Source organism: Hermetia illucens, chromosome 2 (genome assembly GCF_905115235.1).
Source record: "Hermetia illucens chromosome 2, iHerIll2.2.curated.20191125, whole genome shotgun sequence".
Taxonomy (NCBI): domain Eukaryota; kingdom Metazoa; phylum Arthropoda; class Insecta; order Diptera; family Stratiomyidae; genus Hermetia; species Hermetia illucens.
Genome location: NC_051850.1, coordinates 188,644,306 through 188,664,669, shown reverse-complemented (window position 1 = coordinate 188,664,669; position 20,364 = coordinate 188,644,306).

Sequence of the window (20,364 nt, the reverse complement as noted above, 5' to 3'; positions counted from 1 at the left end):
AAGTTTGCGGACACAGTATGTGACCGCTTGAATGCAACTCTGCATGTAATCCACAGCTGGTGCCTCCGCAATGGACTCACGGTGAACGCTAGGAAGACTGGACTAGTTATGTTCACTAGGAACGTCAGGTGGGGTAGCTATACGCTATCCACCTTAGCAGGGGCGGAAATCCAGCTGGCACAAACAGTCAAGTACTTAGGAGTACATTTCGACTCGAAGTTAACGTGGAAGCATCATATCCAGGAACAATATCAGAAATCCTGCAGATTGCTTTGGTGCTGTAGGAATGCGATAGGTAAGACCTGGGGACTTTCACCTAAACGGATACACTGGATGTATACATCCATAATAAAACCCATTTTGATGTATGCATGCATCGTCTGGTGGCCAAGACTGAACTTTGCTAACAGCAGGAAGCTGCTAACGCAGATTCAGAGACTTGGTTGCCTAAGTATTACTGGAGCAATGAGTACTACGCCGACTGCGGTACTTGAAGCTATCCTAAATTTACCCCCAATTCACTTGGAGGTGAAACGGAAAGCGGCCAACGACGCATATAGGCTCGATACCATTGGGGCGTGGAAAGGCGGTCAATCCAACGGGCATGTGTCTATCTGGAAATTCCTTGATAAACATCCGGTAGCCCTAATGCCGACCGATCATATGGCTTCCAGATTCGTCTTTGAAAAGACATATGCTGTCGTAATCACCGAAAGAGAAGAATGGTCGACAAGTGGCCATGAGTCTTTTCAGATTACAGACCTAATAATCTTCACCGACGAGTCAGTCATGGAGGATGGATCAGGTGCAGGGGTGTTCTCGGGGAATCCGATTATAGAACTGGCCCGACCTCTCGGAAAAATGACGACCATATTCCAGGCGGAGATATATGCCATTTCATTGGCAGTAGAAGAATGTCTGCGATAAAAATGGAGGGGTCGCACCATTCGAATCTGTTCCGACAGTCGGGCGGCATTATCAGCACTAAATGGCAACGACATATCAAGCCAGTTGGTGTGGAGTTGTCATTAGGTGCTGCTGAAACTTGGCCGACTGAACGAAACATTCCTGATGTGGGTGCCGGGGCACTCTAACATCGCCGGCAATGAGGAGGCTGACAGACTGGCTCGCCGAGGGTCTGGATCCACAATGGTGGGGCCAGAACCAGCTCTTGGAATCCGACCATCTACTGTCAAGTCTACTCTGAAGAGTGAAATTGCAAGGATTCACGCAACCGAGTGGAAAAATTTGGACTTTTGCCGGCAAGTGAAAATCCTTGTGAAGGAGCCTAGAGCCACTAGAGCGGCATTTTTGTTGTCTCTTAAGAAGTCGGACATGAAAACCCTAGTAGGGCTTTTGACGGGACACTGCCCCTTAAACTACCATATGGAAAAGATTGGGGTAGTGGTTTCGGCTGTGTGCAGCCAATGTGAGGAGGAGGAGGAGACGGCCCTGCACTTTTTATGCAGCTGCCCGGCATCCTCAGATCTCAGACGAAGACACCTTGGCAAGGTTTTCTTCAATGAAGAATTTGCACACTCTCTGCCTCTGGAGAATGTTCTCAGATTCGCTAAAGCCTGCGAACACCGTAGGCGGGAAGCCAATGAATAGGCAACTACGGGGATAGTACAATGAGCCTAATAATGGCCTGAGTGCTCGGGGCTGCGGCTCCCCCCAGTTAACTAAACTAACTAACTAACTATGCTCTTGCCTTTGGACCTAGGCAGGCCTAACGAGAGCTACAGTGAGCGCAATTTCTATAGGCACACCCAATTTTTTTCAATTTTGAGAAGAAATTCATGTTAAAACAAAATATTATATTCAAAGTAAAGTGGACACATTTATTTTAAATTAGAATACAAACAAAAAATAACGAAATAAATATTATTCTTAAAAAAATTAACAAAAAATAGCATTTCAGTGCGCAATTTCCATAGGTGCACTTTCATTGTAACACTTTTACCAATCGAATAAAAGACATCAATCAAACTTTAGTATTTTGTTTTTGCACCATTATTTCTTATTATTTGAAATATTCTGTTTGGCATTGAATTAATAAGGGTTTTTAGTACATTATCATCGATTTCCCCCCAGCACTCTAATATTTTCTTTTTTAATTCAGCGACTGAGCTAAACTGTCGCCCATTTGCATAAACCCTTCTGGATAGTATTCCCTAAAGGTTTTCGATTGGGTTTATGTCCGGACTACGGGAGGGCCACTCCATTATTTTTATGTTTTTAGAATCTAGGTAAGATTTTGTGAATCGGGAAGCATGGACGGCGGCGTTATCTTGTTGGAAAATAAAATCTGTTATTTTTCTCGTCTAAATATGGGACAAGAATAACCTCTAACAAATCGGTGTAAATGTCTGAGTTCACTTTTGTGGGTACTATCCCAAGACGAAGTTTTCCATGATAGGAGAAAGCACCCCAAATCATTAAACTTCCACCACCAAAGTTTCTGCTCATACGCGGAGGGTTATCTTTTCGTAGGTCGTGCCAATAACAACTAAACCCATCGGGGCCATCTAAATTGAATTTCTTTTCATCAGAAAAGATAACTGTTTTCCATTCATCTTCCCATTTCATATGTTTCCGTGCAAAATCTAACCGGGCGGTTTTATGGCACTGTGTTAGGTGCGGAGCTTTCGCGGGTTTCTTGTATTTTAAATTGATATCGGCCTGCAAAATTTGCTGAACACGCCTCTTTTTGATGGGAAGATTCAGTTTGGAAACAATTTCAGCCGGACTTAATTTATTTTTCGTCGCTTCATCCTTAATTTGTGTGATGAGCCTGTTTCCCACTTTTTTGTTTCCTTTCGGGTGCTTTCGGGCGGCGTATTTTTCCCCTAATTTGAAAAAATTTCGGATAACATTTAATGATCTGCCGATTTCCTTTGCTATAACTCGCATACTGCATCCCAGATTCTTCATAGTGGCTGCTTTTACTCATTCTGTTTCAGTTAATACTTTTCCACGTGGCATACTGTTGTTGCTATATAAAACAATAATATAAGACTATGGATTTTAACCTATATAACATTAAACAATACTATAACTAATAACACACCGTTTTTTGTACGAAAAGCCCCCTCTAAACAACACACTATAAAATTTTTTTAGTATGCACTTATAGAAATTTCGCAGTTGAAAACGGATTTTCACCATAAAAACATAGAAATTAGCACAACTAATCAGCTGATCACATTGCAAATGTCAAAACGCCTTCCCAGCAAACCCGAGAACAGATATTAATGCAAGTGGTCATGATACAGCAAGCGTTCTTTGTGCCTTCCTTAAAAATTATTAAAAATGCCATAGCACCTATAGAAATTGCGCTCACTGTAGTAGTCTAAGGTGAATTTAAAGTTTCTATAAGGAAATCTGAAAGGACATTGAATGAGAATTTAGAAAAGGATCTTCCACCGTGAACATAGTTCATTGGTACCCTTTGAAGTACTCCAAATGAGTTCGCCAAATGGTTTTCAGGTGGATTACTCATTCCTAGGAACACTGTAACTGCACGTCAACTGCCTATTTAATGCGAACAAAAATTCTAAGTTGATAGTGCTTCCATGTATAACACAAACAGAGCTACAACTTAGATACAAGCAAGCTTCAACCAAGATACAAACAAGAAAACTTAAAATGTCGTCTTGCGATGGAAACTATGTCAATGGTGCTATGACCGTTTTATGTATGCTTTTTTCAATCCACGCAAGCCCTCATTGAAAATGTGGATTACTTCTCCCTTGGCATACACACTCCGACTGTCGTGGTGACAACGTGATAAATATCTTCAAATATTAATTACCTATCAACACTTCAGGATGCACGCATTTGCCCGTTGCACGTATAGATGTTCAAAGTTCATGTTTGCTAGATGGGTTACTAAAGATACTTACATTCTGGATGTCCGAAAAGAAAAGTGTTGGCACGGAGCCAGATTTAAGATGCATAGATAAATGTCTGGTGGATAGTGGAGCGCAGATTATGCATGTAGGTAAGGTACTTGTCGCGATACTTATCGATGGCTTGGCAACTTACTTGACTTGATTATGAACCCAACTCACTGACCCGACAAACCACTTCGCTCCATGAATATAATTTGATCGAAAATGCTTTTACTCGCACTCGCCTGGTCTGCCGCAGTCAGTGGTTTTCGTTGTTTCTTTACTTTTCACTTAATTTCTCTTGTAAGCCATGTCAGTATCTTAAATATGATGTGCTCGTCCGTAATTACTTCTTCACTTTTCCTCCATGTCCGTAGCGCAATTATTCAATTTTTGTGTGCTATTCGAAGACATCCCGATAACTATGGTTGATAGAAACCGTGGTCGTTTGGGGTTTTTAATGATATGTACGTCCATCCATTTTAAGCTTTAAAATCATATTTAAGTCCACTTTTAGAGCCCATTTTGCGGCGACCAAGTGACCCGTAGCCTATGCAGATGGATTGATGGAGGACCAGTGAGGCTGCAAATAGATGTATGCAAGATAAACGGACTGAAATACGAGGACGGTGGCTTTGCTACGAATGTGATCACATGGCGAAATGGTTCTTGAAGCTCGGCTGTCTATTAGTCACACTTTCATTTTGCATTTAAATGAAGGAGGAATTTCTCTTTCTGCTCCATTGTGTGAAACGCAACCTATTGTTGGATGTGACGGGCTGGTCGGATCAATCAATGCAGAATCTTGTTCAACAAATTAATGTAGGTATTGTCTAGAAACTGGCGAAGCGCATGCAACTCATTGTGTGAACCATTACCTCAGTTGGATTAATGGGGTGGAAGCACGCTTTCACTTAAATACAAAAATTATAGTTAGCACAGGTTTTCCCATTCTGATAAGTTTTTATCTTTACTTGGAACAAAAGAACTTTTTCTTCGAAATAGGTAGACCATGAACTTTCACGAAAATTAGTCCCAATTTGAAAGAGTATGAATATGGGTATGACAAATATTCTGCCGTCCATACCTAATCGTTCTTACAGGATAAAGCCATTCTTTCGCGTCTTTCTTCTAAGCCTGGGTATTAAACCTAAGTGAATCTATCTTTTAGTCTGAACATTGCATAGATGAATTAGGAGATTTTCATGGTTTCTGGTTTAGCTCATGGTTTGCTCATTTTTGTTTTGCAAACAAAACCTTATTAAAATCGGTTCAATATCTGTCTGTCCGTCTGTCTGTCTGTTATATGAACTTTTCTCAGAAACAGCTATACCGATTGACAGGAAATTTGGTGAGAAGGTGGGAACTGTGAACGCCCAGACATGCAGTGAGTGATATCCTTCTACGTTGAGGTTAAGGAGGGGTACATGAAAAGGGGGGTGCAAAATTTTTTTTCACGAAATATTCACCAAAAATTGGGTATCAAATGAAAGGTTTCGATTAGTACTTTTCGGAGCCAGTCTTAGTTTTGAGACTTGCTAGAAAGGCGTGGGGTGGGACGGGTGGAAAGCGGTGATTTCTTTAACGGACCCATTCTCAGAAACTACCCAACCGAAAAATCTGAGAAAAATCATGAAGCTGAATCTGTATGGTACCCAGGCCTCAAAATATTCTCCATATCGATGTCGGCTCAAATTAAATTAATAATAGTATATTTCCATATTTTAGGGGAAATTGTGTAAAAACCCCCCTTAAGTTTATCCAAGAGTTATAAAAGTTGGTAGTAGTATAGAATGCAATTCGAAGCATATTATCTCCAAGTTTGATCCCGACATGTTTTACTTAGTCTAAGATGAAGGAAACTTGAATGAGAATTTGGGAAAGGACATTCCACTATGACTATAGTTCACATGCAAAACAATCCAGCTGAGGTTTAAGAATATACCTAAAGTATAGGGGAGAGAAATTTGCAAAGTCGGCAGCCCCTCCAATAGGGACTGACTTCAAGGCTACAAGCTTTGGACATAGATAGGAATTTATGTGTGAAACGCTCCTTGATTCTACTATTGTGGAAAGGAAAAAGAACGGAAAATTACCTAACTAAAATTTCATTTGCATATCTCTCATTTTTCATGGACCTTTTCATTTCTGGAGACTGAAAGATCTGGGCCCTTTTTTAATACAGCGTGGCTTTGCAATATGCGGATCTTTTCCTGTCGCCGCTATCCTGCTTAGAGCTGATTGAAGAAACCCTTTGTATATAGGCAGCATTTGTGCGTTTCCTTCTATTTAGCTCTTTTTAGCGCCTCCATCATCCCCATCCTTATATTGCATTAAGACGTTAACATATTTTAAAGATATATTAATAAATGATAATTTTACCCGTCTTTGAAAATTTTAGTTACAAAACCTGGTACCTTTGAATTACGAGAAACCCTAAAACCTATGTAATTATTACAACATTTTTCAAATATCAAAAACGATCATTAACCTTTGTTTGTTGATATTTACCTTATACATCGAATGGTCTGGCTCTATATGATACAAATCCTCATGCTACAAACGGTTTTTTTTTTGTAGTGTATCTCAGGTAATTGCTATGATTTAATGTATGCGAGGATTACTGCGGAAGCAACTCAAGATGCGGCTGGGTATTGCCGTGGGTGTTCATACGAAACCTGCTCACAGAAGGTACTGCTGATGCAGCTTCTTTGTTCAAAAGTGTTATGGAGTAGAGGACGCGCGTTATTTATTCGGTTTGCCTGGTTGCTGGGCGAGGTGGTTTATACTGCAGCCAACGAAGCGGATTTTTGTAGTTTTTTGAAAACAATTTTCGTGATTTCGATCGTGAGCATTCGAAATGAAGAGTTTCGAACTGTGAAAGGATCCATCGAATGTGTTGTCTCCGGGTGTTTGTTTGCGGATAGTTCTGATATATGAGGATTTTCAGCGAAAAGGCATTGCTTCGATTTGTGACTTTCCCTTGTGGCTTTTTCGATGTTAACGGAATTCTTCATTCTTTCTTTTAATGTATATTTTTTCTGAAGCTTTATAATTTGGCCCTTTGTTTATATTAATGTCTTATGGTTCCTAATGAATTCTAGTGTAATGGAGTGCAGTGCGAACGTTCTCTTCCTCTTCTTCTCCATAATGCCGCAGGCCTCAGATAAAAAAAATATCAACCATTTTTATGGTCTAAGGATACCAAGAAAGGGTGGGAACCTCAAAGGTCGCGCCTTTTAAAATGTGAGGCAGGAGAAAGATCGATTAAGGATTAAGTCTCATCCACTAGATGTTGGAACGGACCAGATTGGGAGCAACTTAGTTCCTCTATTTCAGGTCCATAGACCCCTCGTTTGGGCTTAGCACACAACCTTCAAAAAATAAAAAGCGAAGGCGGATTTACGGTTTCTTACCAGGGCAGAGGCAACTCGAAGCGGTTCACAGATTAAGGATGTGATCCAACGGGTGTCGAGTCTTTCCTACTCCTTGCACCCCGTCGAGCCGAAATTCTTTTATTTTTTCCATTTTAGCTTCGCTTAGCTCTAAACTTCACACGATATCCCTAATTTGTGTTTTCGGGTGTGTTCTTACGCATCAATCAAAAGACATATGAAGTTTTGGTTAGTAATGCATGATGGATTTAAATGTCCAAAAGGATCCCCACAATATTCCTGAGCCTGGCTAGCACAGAAGCATATAAGCGTGTCGATGGGACATGGGAAAACTCTCTCATTTGGTCGACTTTGGCCAGTGGTCTTTTGGCCACCGCTGAATGGTATAAGAAGCTTAATGCAAATGTCAAAAGGTTTTAAGGTAAGGGAAAGGATTGATTGTTTAACCTCTAAGAAGAAATTCATGGTAGACAGGTTCCAATCAAACAAAACGATGAGCATGACCTTGACATGACGTACGGCTTAAACCAGCAACTGATTACTTGGTACACTGACGGATCCCTCACAGCAGAGGGAGCGGGTGCCGGTGTCATTGGTCCAAGGGCAATGTACTTTGAGCCGATGGGCAGGTACACTAGCATATTCCAGGCGGAAATATACGTCATAGACAAATGTGCTTACTTTAATCTGCAAAGGAACTACAGGGGGCAAAACATAGCTCTTCTCACCGATAGTCAAGCAGCGATCAAGGCACTTAGGTCCAACCAGGTGAACTCTAAACTGGTATGGGAATGCCTTGAGAGACTGAATACACTCGGCTCGTCCAACAAGGTCTGGATACTTTGGGTTCCAGGCCATGCTGGGTTGGAAGGCAATGAGGCAGCGGACGAACTAGCCAAGAAGGGAGCAGGGACGCCTTTACACGGGCCAGACGTTCGTTGATACGTCGATCACAAAGAACACCAGTTGTGGAACGCCACTTCATCTAGGTTGCGTTAATGCGTGAAGCAATTTCATAACGCAGTTCTCCATTGGCTGATAGCGTTGACCCGAGGTATTTAAATCGCTCAGTTCTGGGCAGATCACTGCCGCTGACAGTGATTGTGCCTGTTTCATGGGGATCGGTCGTCAAAAATTCAGTTTTGTTTAAATTCAATCTGAGACCGTGTTGCATGAGGCGATCATCCCATTTTTGAACAAGTTGCTCGAGATCATTTTTGCTATCAGATGCTAGGAAAACATCATCTGCATAAAGCAGTGTGTAGGGCGCTGGACGTTGGATATCCCGTGTGACGGTGTCCATAACAAGGACAAAGAGGAGTGTTGAGAGGGCACTTCCTTGATGAACTCCAACAGAGACACGAAGCGGTTTTGATACACCCGCCATACTTCGAACTTTACTTTTCGGATCGTGGTAGAGTAATTGAACCCACCGCACGAGTTCTTCTGGCACGAAGTATTGTCGTAAAGCATACCAGATGAGTTCGTGTGGTACACGGTCAAACGCTTTCTCTAGATCCAGAAAGGCAATGTGACAAGGGCGATGCTTCTCACGGTGTTTCTCCATGAGTAACCGCGCAGCGTGTATTGCGTCAGTAGTTCCGCAGTTCTTGACAAATCCGGCTTGATTCACGGTTATTTCAACGATTTCGCGAATACGGTTGTCAAAAATGCGTTGAAAAATCTTCATGGTATGAGAAAGTAACCGGATCGGACGGTAATTTGAACATTCTGCTGGACTACCTTTCTTCTTCCATATTGGAACAGTGGTACTTTCTTGCCAGTCAGATGGTGTTCTTCCTTCCTGAATAACCCGGTTAAAGAATTCACTGAGTCATAGTGTTGGGTCCCAGCTCTTCGCTTTCCAGAGCTCAGATGCGATGTCGTCAGGTTCTGTTGCTTTCCCCGATTTCATTTGTTTTATTGCCTCCTCGACTTCAGTTACGCTGACTGGTGGAACTGCTCCAAATGTCGGCAATGATTGGAAGTGGAATCGGAAACGGTTTCATGGCTATGAATCTAAGAAATGAAAAGAAACGGTTGAGGGAACTATATTGGGCGGACCTACCAGGGATGGAGCAGTCCAGGGTGCTTATTGGGGGATACGAACCCATACGCACAAAGGATTGCTTAAACCCCATCAAAAAGAACCTCCGAATCATAGTAGGAGTTCTCACTGGTCATTGTCGGCTGAACTATCACCTAGGGAAGCTGGGGATATCTACGGACACTGCTTGCAAGTTTCGTGAGGAGGAGGACGAAAACTCTATACACGTCCTGGGACAGTGTCCGGCACTTATGCAAAGTAGGTCGATACATCTGGGAGAACATCTGGAAGTGGGGAACTTACTGAAGTTCCTAACGGTTATAGGCCTGCTTGAGATACTATGATTAATAGGTTCACTATAACCAGTAAAAGGGGCACAATAATTCTTCAAGGACGCGGTGCTACTTTCCCTTAACAGAATAATAATAATAATGAACTTGACATGGGGTTTCACCTGGTGAGTTGTTTCAGTCGTAGTGAGGTGTAAATCTTCCATTGTGATGATTAGACCGTTACTCAATGTGGCACCTTCGTCCAGAACGAATAATTGATGATGATCTTTCAATTCGTCAAATACTTGGTTACTAGTGAACTTCTCCGCCCAACATATCCTACGCCTACTTCTCTATAATTGGGCGCTCCTCAACTCTTTTTGCAGGCTCCTTCATTAAAGATTAAAGATAAAATAAAAGTTAAAGTTTGCGCCGCATTGTGCAGACCAAAAAGGCATTCGCGTGAACTCGAAGAGTCCGAATAGTGTGCATATTGCTGTTTTTGGAATATCTTCTGGAGCTAAGTCCAAGATTGTGAAAACACGGCTGTTATTGTGTTGTGCACAAAGTCGTGGATTTGTGGTATGGGATGGCGATCTGGAATGGTCTGAGCATTCAGACGACTGTAATCGCCACATGGTCTCCATTCGCCGTTGGACTTCGGGACCATGTGTAGTGGAGAAGACCAGTAGCTATTTGATGGTCTGCAAATACCCTGCTTTAAAAGTGTGTCGAATTCTTTCTTAGCAACAGCGAGCTTCTGGGGTGGCTACTTTTACAAAAATGATCGAAAGACTGACAGTAGAGCAGGCGACAAATTAACCTGAAAACCAGAGCGAAGTTACGGGATCTATCAGAGACTTATTCTGCAGATCCACTAGCAATCCATAGTGGCCTAGAAAGTTTGCGCCGAATATGGAACTATTGATATCCGCTAAGACGAAACGCCATGAGAAAGTTCGTCGAAATTCCAGACTTACGTCTACTTGTCTGTAACCGTAGGTCTATATCAGTTTGTGATTTTGTGATACCAGGAGAACTGAGACATCTGCGCACGTGTCGATAAGTTAAGGAGCTTACTTAATCATCATCATCATGGACGGCGCAACAATCGGTATCCGGTCTAGGCCTGCCTGAATAAGGAACTCGAGACATCCCGGTTTTGCGCCTAGGTCCATTAATTCGATATCCCTAAAAGCTGTCTCGCGTCCTGGCCTACGCCATCGCTCCATCTTAGGCAGGGTCTGCCTCGTCTTCTTTTTCTACCATAGACCTACCTACCTCTACCCTTATAGACCTACCTACCTCTACCCTTATAGACTTTCCGGGTGGGATCGTCTTCATCCATATGGATTAAGTGACCCGCCCACCGTAACCTATTGAGCCGGATTTTATCCACAACCGGACGGTCATGGTATCGCTCATAGATTTCGTCGTTGTGTAGGCTACGGAGCTTACTTAAGGGATCGAATATTTTTGAGTTGCGTTCTAGGTAGCCGCCGAAGCTTCCAACGAGTTCATTTTTTTGAAACCGTGAGCGTGCACGGGCTGATACATTTTTTTGCTTTGTTGGCAAAGATGCGGTGGTACCAGCAAATTGCAGGACTCGTTGAGGGCCCCGACGCACGACTACCCGATCGCTCATTTCGGGTCGCAGACCTACCAATCGAACGCAAAGCTTCTACCGTTGTCGCTAATTTGGAAACGGTAGCCGCAAGGGTTGCTACCGTCTGCTGAGGGTCAGCAATTTGGCCCGTGGCTTTTCGCGGGTAAGCTTGGTTTCGATTCGGGGGAAGTGTCGTTTAGTGCTGGCTCAGCGTCCGTTGATGTTGTGGGGAGGTCGATGCAAGCGGTGGCGTGAATTCTGGTTCGCAATGTCAGTGGAAAATTGCGGATCCAAATAAAGCGTTGTGGACGCTGCAGTTGTTGGGACTGCTTGCCGGGCGATTGTGCCTGCGCAGACTGCCATTTTCTTGATGGCAATGGCAACGTACTTGTGCAGTGGGGTGGAATTTTAGTAACTGTTGGCATTGGCTAGCAAAAGTGACTCGCCTGTTGCTGCGGTGCACAGATACTGCTGTTCATTGTCCTTTTTGTCGAGTTTTTGAAGCAGCAGGTTCTGGCAATTCGGGACCAGCGTCGGTGATCCTGAGCAGAGGGAGGAACGGAGGGGAGCTGGAATCATGGAAGCACAGTTCGGGTTCTTCTTATATTATAACTTCGAGATTTTCTTTAGTCCGGAGTCACCAATTGTTGTTTAACTATACTAATTATAGTTAAATACATTAAGTAATTTTAAACATTTATTGATTCTAAAACAGTTCTCTCTGAATTTAGTTCAGAAACCCTGTGACGCTCTGAAAATCATCCTAAGTCTGCAGAACATTTTCGGGAAAATCGTGAAGTCATAGGGAAATTAGTGGGCAACGAACTCAGCAGCAACAAGGATGCAGGGGCTTGAGAAAATAGAAGACCGAAGGAAGGCGCAAAAAGCGGAAGGGTTAGTCGTTTAAAGAAAAAGTCACCTCTCAAAGGAATGTTTTATGGCTGTCCCATGGGGAAGGAAATGAGTAAAAGTGGGGGTTGTTTTAGTGCCAATGCTGAATCCTGGCATAAAAGGGTCTTTCCGAGATTTTCACATATATTTGTTACGATATTTCAGATGGTTTCTAGGCGATAGTTTCTCAAGAAAATGATGATTCACACGAACAAAGCGCTCATCCTAAATTGTATCTCTCTATGCAGTATATCAAAGATCTCACAATTCAGTTACCCTTCCAACCTATTGCCCCCAAGCTAATCACTTAGTCAAATCATGCGTTACTGCGTTGAATCTTTAATTTTCCCATAGTTTCGTATTAATTTTTGTGCCTAAACATTTCACTGTGTACCCAGATTAATATCCGCAGTTGCATAACTAAGTTAACGATCAATTCAAATTCAAATATAGGCGCAACTAATTCCATCCCAACACTTTCCATGTGATGAATTTGATGAATTAGTTGCAAAAACGTTGATTTCATGTGGTGGGCCCAAGCAGGAAATCGCAATTTATCTTTTCGAAAATGTATCTATTTAAAAATGACAGAAACTATTAGTAAAAACCTATTAAATTTGTGGATATCCGGACTGACTTCTCGGCGAATTTAACTGCGGACGATGTTACATATGCAAATTGAATTCGATAAAACGCAAATTAATTTGAATTTTATTCGTGAAATTATTTTTTACAATCTTTTACTCTGAATTTCTTTTATGGTTTCTTGCAGTTTCACATGATGAGAGTAAAATTGACCTTGAAATTAGCATCGAATTAAACGCATACGTAACTAATCGATTATTTGCGATTGTGAAGAGTTAATCACGACGCTGAGGAGATAACCGTGAGTATCAATCATATGCTACCCTTCATTTTCTGGTCAAAAGTCAAGAGGGTTGGACGAAGAAGGGAGAGTATCGTAGTTCGGAAATGATATTCGCATGCATTACTTAGCATTTTTGGATTAAAAAAATTTTGAAACTTCGATTCCATGTTCCGTAATGGGGAGTATCGCCTTGTATAATCTCTACTAAGAAATTATTAGAAATGCAGTCTAGTTAGTTAGTTTGTTTAGTTAACTGGGGGGACCCGCAGCTCCGAGCACTCAGGCCATTGTTAGGCCCATTGTACTATCCCCGAAAGTTGCCTATTCAATGACTTCCCGCCTACGGTGGTCACAGGCTTTAGCGAATCTTAGAACATTCCCCAGAGGCAGAGAGTGTGCAGATTCTTCATTGAAAAAAACCTTGCCAAGGTGTCTTCGTCTGAGATCTAAGGATGCCGGTCAGCTGCATAAAAAGTGCATGGCCGTCTCCTCTTCCTCCTCACATTGGCTGAACAAAGCCGAAACCACTACCCCAATCTTTTCCATATGGTAGTTTAAGGAGCAGTGTCCCGTCAAAAGCCCTACTAGGGTTTTCATGTCCCACTTCTTAATAATAATCGTTGGCGCAACAATCCATATTGGATCCGAGGCTTGTCCACTGTCACCAGCGAGATTCGAACCGCGACCTTCCGTACGACTGGTGTGTGTGCTCTAACCACTCGGCTATCCGGACACTTCTTAAGGGATAACAAAAATGCTGCTCTAGTGGCCCTAGACTCTTTCACAAGGATTTTCGCTTGCCGGCAAGATTTCAAATTTCTCCACTCGATTGGGTGAATCCTTGCAATTTCACCCTTCAGAGTAGACTTGACAGTAGATGGTCGGATTCCAAGAGCTGGTTCTGGCCCCACCATTGTGGATTCAGACCCTCGGCGAGCCAGTCTGTCAGTCTCCTCATTTCTGGCGATGTTAGAGTGCCCCGGCACCCACATCAGGAATGTTTCGTTCAGTCGGCCAAGTTTCAGCAGCACCTGATGACAACTCCACACCAACTGCCTTGATATGTCGTCGCCATTTAGTGCTGATAATGTCGCCCGACTGTCGGAACAGATTCGAATGGTGCGACCCCTCCATTTTTGTCGCAGACATTCTTCTGCTGCCAATGAAATGGCATATATCTCCGCCTGGAATATGGTCGTCATTTTTCCGAGGGGTCGGGCCAGTTGTATAATCGGATTCTCCGAGAACACCCCCGCACCCGATCCATCCTCCATGACTGACCCGTCGGTGAAGATTATCAGGTCTGTAATCTGAAAAGACTCATGGCCACTTGTCGACCATTCTTCTCTTTCGGTGATTACGACAGTGTATGTCTTTTCAAAGACGAATCTGGAAACCATATGATCGGTCGGCATCAGGGCTACCGGATGTTTCCCAAGGAATTTCCAGATAGACACATGCCCGTTGGATTGGCCGCCTTTCCACGCCCCAATGGTATCGAGCCTATATGCGTCGTTGGTTGCTTTCCGTTTCACCTCCAAGTGAATGGAGGGTAAATTTAGGATACCTTCAAGTGCCACAGTCCGCGTAGTACTCATTGCTCCAGTAATACTTAGGCAACCAAGTCTCTGAATCTGCGTTAGCAGCTTCCTGCTGCTAGCAAAATTCAGCCTTGGCCACCAGACGATGCATGCATACATCAAAATGGGTTTTATTATGGATGTATACATCCAATATATCCGTTTAGGTGAAAGTCCCCAGGTCTTACCTATCACATTCCTACAGCACCAGAGCAATCTGCAGGATTTCTGATATTGTTCCTGGATATGATGCTTCCACGTTAACTTGGAGTCGAAATGTACTCCTAAGTGCTTGACTGTTTGTGCCAACAGGATTTCCGCCCCTGCTAAGGTGGGTAGCGTATAGCTGCCCCACCTGACGTTCCTAGTGAACATAACTAGTCCAGTCTTCCTAGCGTTCACCGTGAGTCCATTGCGGAGGCACTAGATGTGGATTACATGCAGAGTTGCATTCAAGCGGTCACATACTGTGTCCGTAAACTTGTCGGTAATTATTACGGCTAGGTCGTTTGCAAATGCTTGCGCGAAGACTTTGTTGTCCTCCAGGAGCCACAGCAGGGTATCCATTACCAAGAGCCATAACAGTGGAGAGAGAACCCCTCCCTGTGGGCAGCCCCTGAGACATCCTGCTTCAGTAGACTTCTGGCCGACCGATATGTGGATTTTTCTCCACTCTAACATGTGAAGGAACCAACTGATTAGCAGCGGTTCGATTCCATGCTGTCTTTCCGCATCACAAATTGTCACGAATGAGGCATAATTAAAGGCACCTTCCATGTCTATGAATGCGCCTAAGGCGTATTCTTTTTCGGACATCGCCTTTTCAAGTTTTACCGTAATTTCATGGAGTGCTGTCTCCGTGGATTTGCCTTTCTGGTAGGCGTGTTGCCTATGGTGAAGTGGCCACTTAGGAATGTGTGTATCCCTTCTGAACCGGTCTACTAGTCTTTCTAGTCCTTTTAGCAGAAAGGTCGTTAGGCTGATCGGTAGAAGGCTTTTTGCGTCTGTGTAGGTGGGTTTTCCTGGTTTGGGAATGAACAACACCTTCACATCACGCCATTTAATTGGAATATAAGCGTGTGCTAAGCATGCACGATATATATTCCGAATATGTAGACCCAGGGCATCCATTCCTTCTATTACTAGCGCAGGGATGATGCCATCCGGACCTGCAGACTTGTATCTATGGAACGAGTTAAATGCCCATTTCACTCGCTCCAGCGATACTACCTTGCAAGCCAAATTCCAGTCTCTCGGTTGAGGGCTGTATGCACCTGTTGGCCCCGAGATTAGATTTTGGATGCTGCCTGGGAAGTGTACTTCAAGCAAATGATTTGCCGTTTCTTCATCGCTTTCTGTGTACTTCCCAATCTGTAAACGTAAATAACCCAGTTTCTGGCTACGTTCTTTGACCAGAATCCGCTAAAGCTTTGAGGTTGCCTCAAGAGAGTTAGTCTCTTCGCAAAAGCGTCTCCAAGATGATTGTTTAGTCGATCTTATGCTCTTCTTTAGAGTCTTCTGTGCCTCTTTATAGCGATTCCAGCTAGTGCCTGATTCCCCTTTCAGAGCACGATTGAGGAGCATCCTCGTCGTTCTCCTCCGTTTTGACAAATCCGAGTTCCACCATGGTGTTTTACCCTTCTTTGGCATCTTGGGTGGACAGCTTTCTTCGAAAGTTTCTCTCATGCTAGTTGTGATCATCTGGGTTGTCTTCTCAATTCTAGCAATGGATTTGATGCGATTCCCAGGGATCGTGATTCGGGCGCTCAATTCTATTTGATACATCACCCAATCCGTCTTCCTCAGATTCCGAAATGGAGTGGGTGGTGGTGGATCCATGCCCATAACGAAATCAATGCGTCTGTGATCCGAGAATGTGATATTGTTTGATACTCTCCACTCTCCGATCAGAGACGCGATGTCAGGAGATGCCACCGTGATGTCGATGACCTCTCGCCTGACCACGTTGAAGAAAGTGGGTTGATTACCTACATTTAGGATCTGCAAATCCGAGCCGACCCCGCTTGTGAACGGGACAAAGGCTGAAGAAAAAGAAGAAGATTTAGGAACTGCAAATCGGTTCCTACTAGATACTCTTGTAGTCTCGATCCTCTTGCATTGATGTTCGAACTTCCCCAGCATATGTGGTGAGCGTTGACATCACATCCTGCTATTACCCCCATGCCTCTACTTTTGGCATATTGGATAGCTCTGATGAATGTTCCACTGGGAACGTCCTCTGCGTCGTAGGGGAAATATGCAGAGCATCATAGTATCTCTTTATCTCCCTGTTGACTTTTTATGATTAGCTTAGTCGATATTTCGTTAACCAAATTAGCCTGTCAGTCTCTGGAGACTACCATGCAGGTGCGGGGTCAATCGTTTCCATTGGCATACAATAGGTTAGCATGTTGGAAGTTTAGGCCCCTGACTACCTCACCAACAACCCACGGTTCTTGTATGAGGTATATAAATGTTTTGCAGCTATTTATCTGACGACTGATAAGTGCAATCGCCGCTTTACAATGCTGCAAATTTATTTGGGAAATGAGGCACCTCATCTACGTTTCAGATAAAAATGCCGAGGACTGCATGTCCCCTTCGATGGTTTTAGGAGCCGACACTTGTAACGTGATGGTCCCCAGCCCATAGTAGAGCTTCTTAACATCGGGTTCGGGAACGCCGATAGTGAGAAAGGTTCCCGGCCTGTCGGCTCTCTCTCCTGTTTTGCTGCCAGCAACCAGGTGGAAGTGTTGAGGTTGTTCTGTACACCAAGTTGTTCCAGTACCCCAACACCATTTCGCTCTTCTTCTGGAAGCCGGAGAAAGCCTTTTCTGATCGACGGAAGCTCAGAGACCCTTTTTAAGGTTAGTTACGCACCCTCCTACACATCGTTAAGGGAGGAGCAATACTGCCTGAGCCACTGGTTCGTGTCTTCGTCGGCAAAGTTCAGCCGTAACACTTTAGGGAATACACCTACCCACTCAAAGCAAAGCTGAATGCCTTGCGCGGACGCAGTCCTTACAGCTAGGAGGAGTTTCTTCCTAAGCTGTTCGCACTGCTCAGTATCGTAGCCGGATGGATTAGAGTCGTCATACAGGATCCATCCATCGGCTTCTATAGCCTTGGCTGCAAATGAAGGCCTAGCCGTTGCCGGCCGAGCCCTCTTTGCCGCCTTTTGTGTCGAAGAGTTAGGATCGTCTGAGGACCGCTGCCGCTTCTGTTTCCCCTTAGCCGCAGGTTCCCCGAACGTTCCTTTCCCCTCAACCTTGGCACAGCTCTTGGGTTGTGCGTTGTCCGGAGGCAATTTACCCGGAGGCGGTTTGCCCGAAGGCGGTTTGCCCGGAGCTCGAAGGCGGTTTGCCCGGAGCCCGAAGGTTTGCTGTCCGTCGACAGCTGCTTACCCATGGGCAAGACTTTAGCCTCAGCAGGTGGCGCCGATTGAAGCCTGGGGTCAGGAGTGCTGACAGAAGGAGCCTGCTTCGGTTCGTCCGTTAAGGACTGGGTCCTAATTGGATTGATTTCCACTTGTGTAAGTGGGGAATCTGAGTCTAGACTCAGGTTCTCCATCGATGAGCTCAGGGTTGCCCCTTCACTCGGGGTTGGATCGTCACAATCGAAATTTGACTGTGTTTGCTTACTAGGTTTATGTTTTTTTTTTTTGCTTTTTCATAGTTGGCTGCCATGGCCTCAATTTTTCCGGGAAAAGTAAGTCGATCTCGGCAGAGCCCATTTTTGCCGAGACAAGGCTAGTTGAAACTGGGAATCGCCTGGTACCCAGAGTTGACGGTTTACGGCCACATCTTAACTCCTGTGACCATTCAGCCCTCGGCACGGTAGTCACACCTTGGCTTGGGGTTTTGATTACCGCTTGGCTTCAGATGTCACCTCCCGTTTCCTGGAGGATCTTACTTACTGAGCTCCCTCACCACGGCAAGGTGAGTAATCGTCGAAGGAGAAATGCAGCCTAAGTGGCTATAATCTCACCAAAACCATTTTACAAAATTATTCACCCAGACAGATTTCTGTTCAGCCGCACTCTCCGTGTTGCCGACTCGTTGCCAAACTGTGGCCAGCTGTCCAGGCATAGTATCCCACTGGCACTAACTTCAAACGCACCTGTAACATTTGAGTCAGGAACTGTTGGCAACAAGTCGGTAGTACAAAAGTAGCTAGATTTAGTGCTGACTTTAGAAATCGTTCAGCTATTAACCACTTTCTTCCGGTCTTCTGGGTGGCAATTCTGATGACCATTGATTTGGAATCCAATCCATGCAATCATAAGATCAAAGTATTCAATTAATTAAATTTCAACGCAATGAGATCATAGCTTCATTACAAAGTATCTTTCGGATGTAGATCTCTGATAACATATAGTTCGGACGAAGGAAACGGATAATTGTATGTACAATAGTTGATTAGAATGTATCGATGCCTCAATCTTATTCGGTTATTATACACTCTACCATCAAACCCAGGCCAATGCTCGGATGTTTATAAATAAATCATTTGCGATTGCATCCATCTTCAGATTACTCCAAGCAAGATACATTGCGCTCGCGAAAACAATTATGGGCAATTGAATGTAATAATAAACCCAATGAGCCTGAATCGACTCGTATCAAACTGATTGATTCACTGTGATTGACTCTTTGGCATAGATCTTAATTAGATTCTTTTGAAATGTGTTTTGATTGGATTTTCACTTGATCTTTACCTCGTCGACGTGCTCCTATGATTTCTAGAGCAATATTGTAGGTACGATCAGAATATTGTAGTGTGTTTGACCTAAATATTATTAGCGGACGACTTGAAACTGGCACTCGGTATATTTTCAGAAATAATACCGAGAAAACTGAAAATAAGTAGAAGAAAGGAAAACTATGCGGTTCGTCTTGTTCAGTGCGTCTATTGGTGGTAATGCGTCCAACTTGAGGAGTCAATTGGCGGAATTTGTGTAATCCGATTTGTCACTTCTCAATCAGAATGAAGAGCGAAATTACAATGGCAAAAACCTCACAATGCACAAATGGGTTTAACGCATTTAACTTGATCCGGATTATACGAGCTGAGTGGAGCTCAAAAAGGTTGCTTGTACGGCTGAATGGATTCGTTGATGGAAATTATGGTTCCGATTATTCAGTTGACCGATTGTGGTTGGTTTGGTTAACGCAGGCGGATTTCGCTGGATTGGAATTGTTATTACCTGCGTAGTTACCGGTAATTGCCAGCGTCATAATTGCGGGGACCTATTGGCACAAGGTGAAGGTGAAGAGCCATTTATTAAAATTTCTAGAGGATCAATCCCAGTTTTTCTTAGCATGGAATTCGAGCACCTTCGGCATTTCACAATAACTGGGTCGAAATCACATGCTGAAGGGTACAAAATTCCAGACGATTTTTTCGAAGGAGGACTTGGTGACCAATGGCTAGGAGTGTTGTAGTGGCTGCAGCTTCGCGACACGAGTGGGATTTTATTCGCCATTTTTGGGGTTATTTTGATCAAATTCTATTGTGTCGAATTATCCTTAAATTTCCGCGCATATACTAAATTATTGAATGCATTCGGAACAATTGATCGTGACAGAGGGGAATGATTTGCCGCATCCGTCAACGCTACTGCGTATGTTGCTTGCAACATGAACTCTAGAAGTTTAAGGCCAAGTGTCGCGGGACCGGCTGACCGAGAGACAGCTGATAGGCATGGGAGAAGAAAGGAACAAGTGAGTTTTTGGCAACGGAGTCACATCGAATGGGGGGAGTGTTTTTGTTTTCCGCGATTTTCAATCAAGGAAAATTTATATTAAGACAC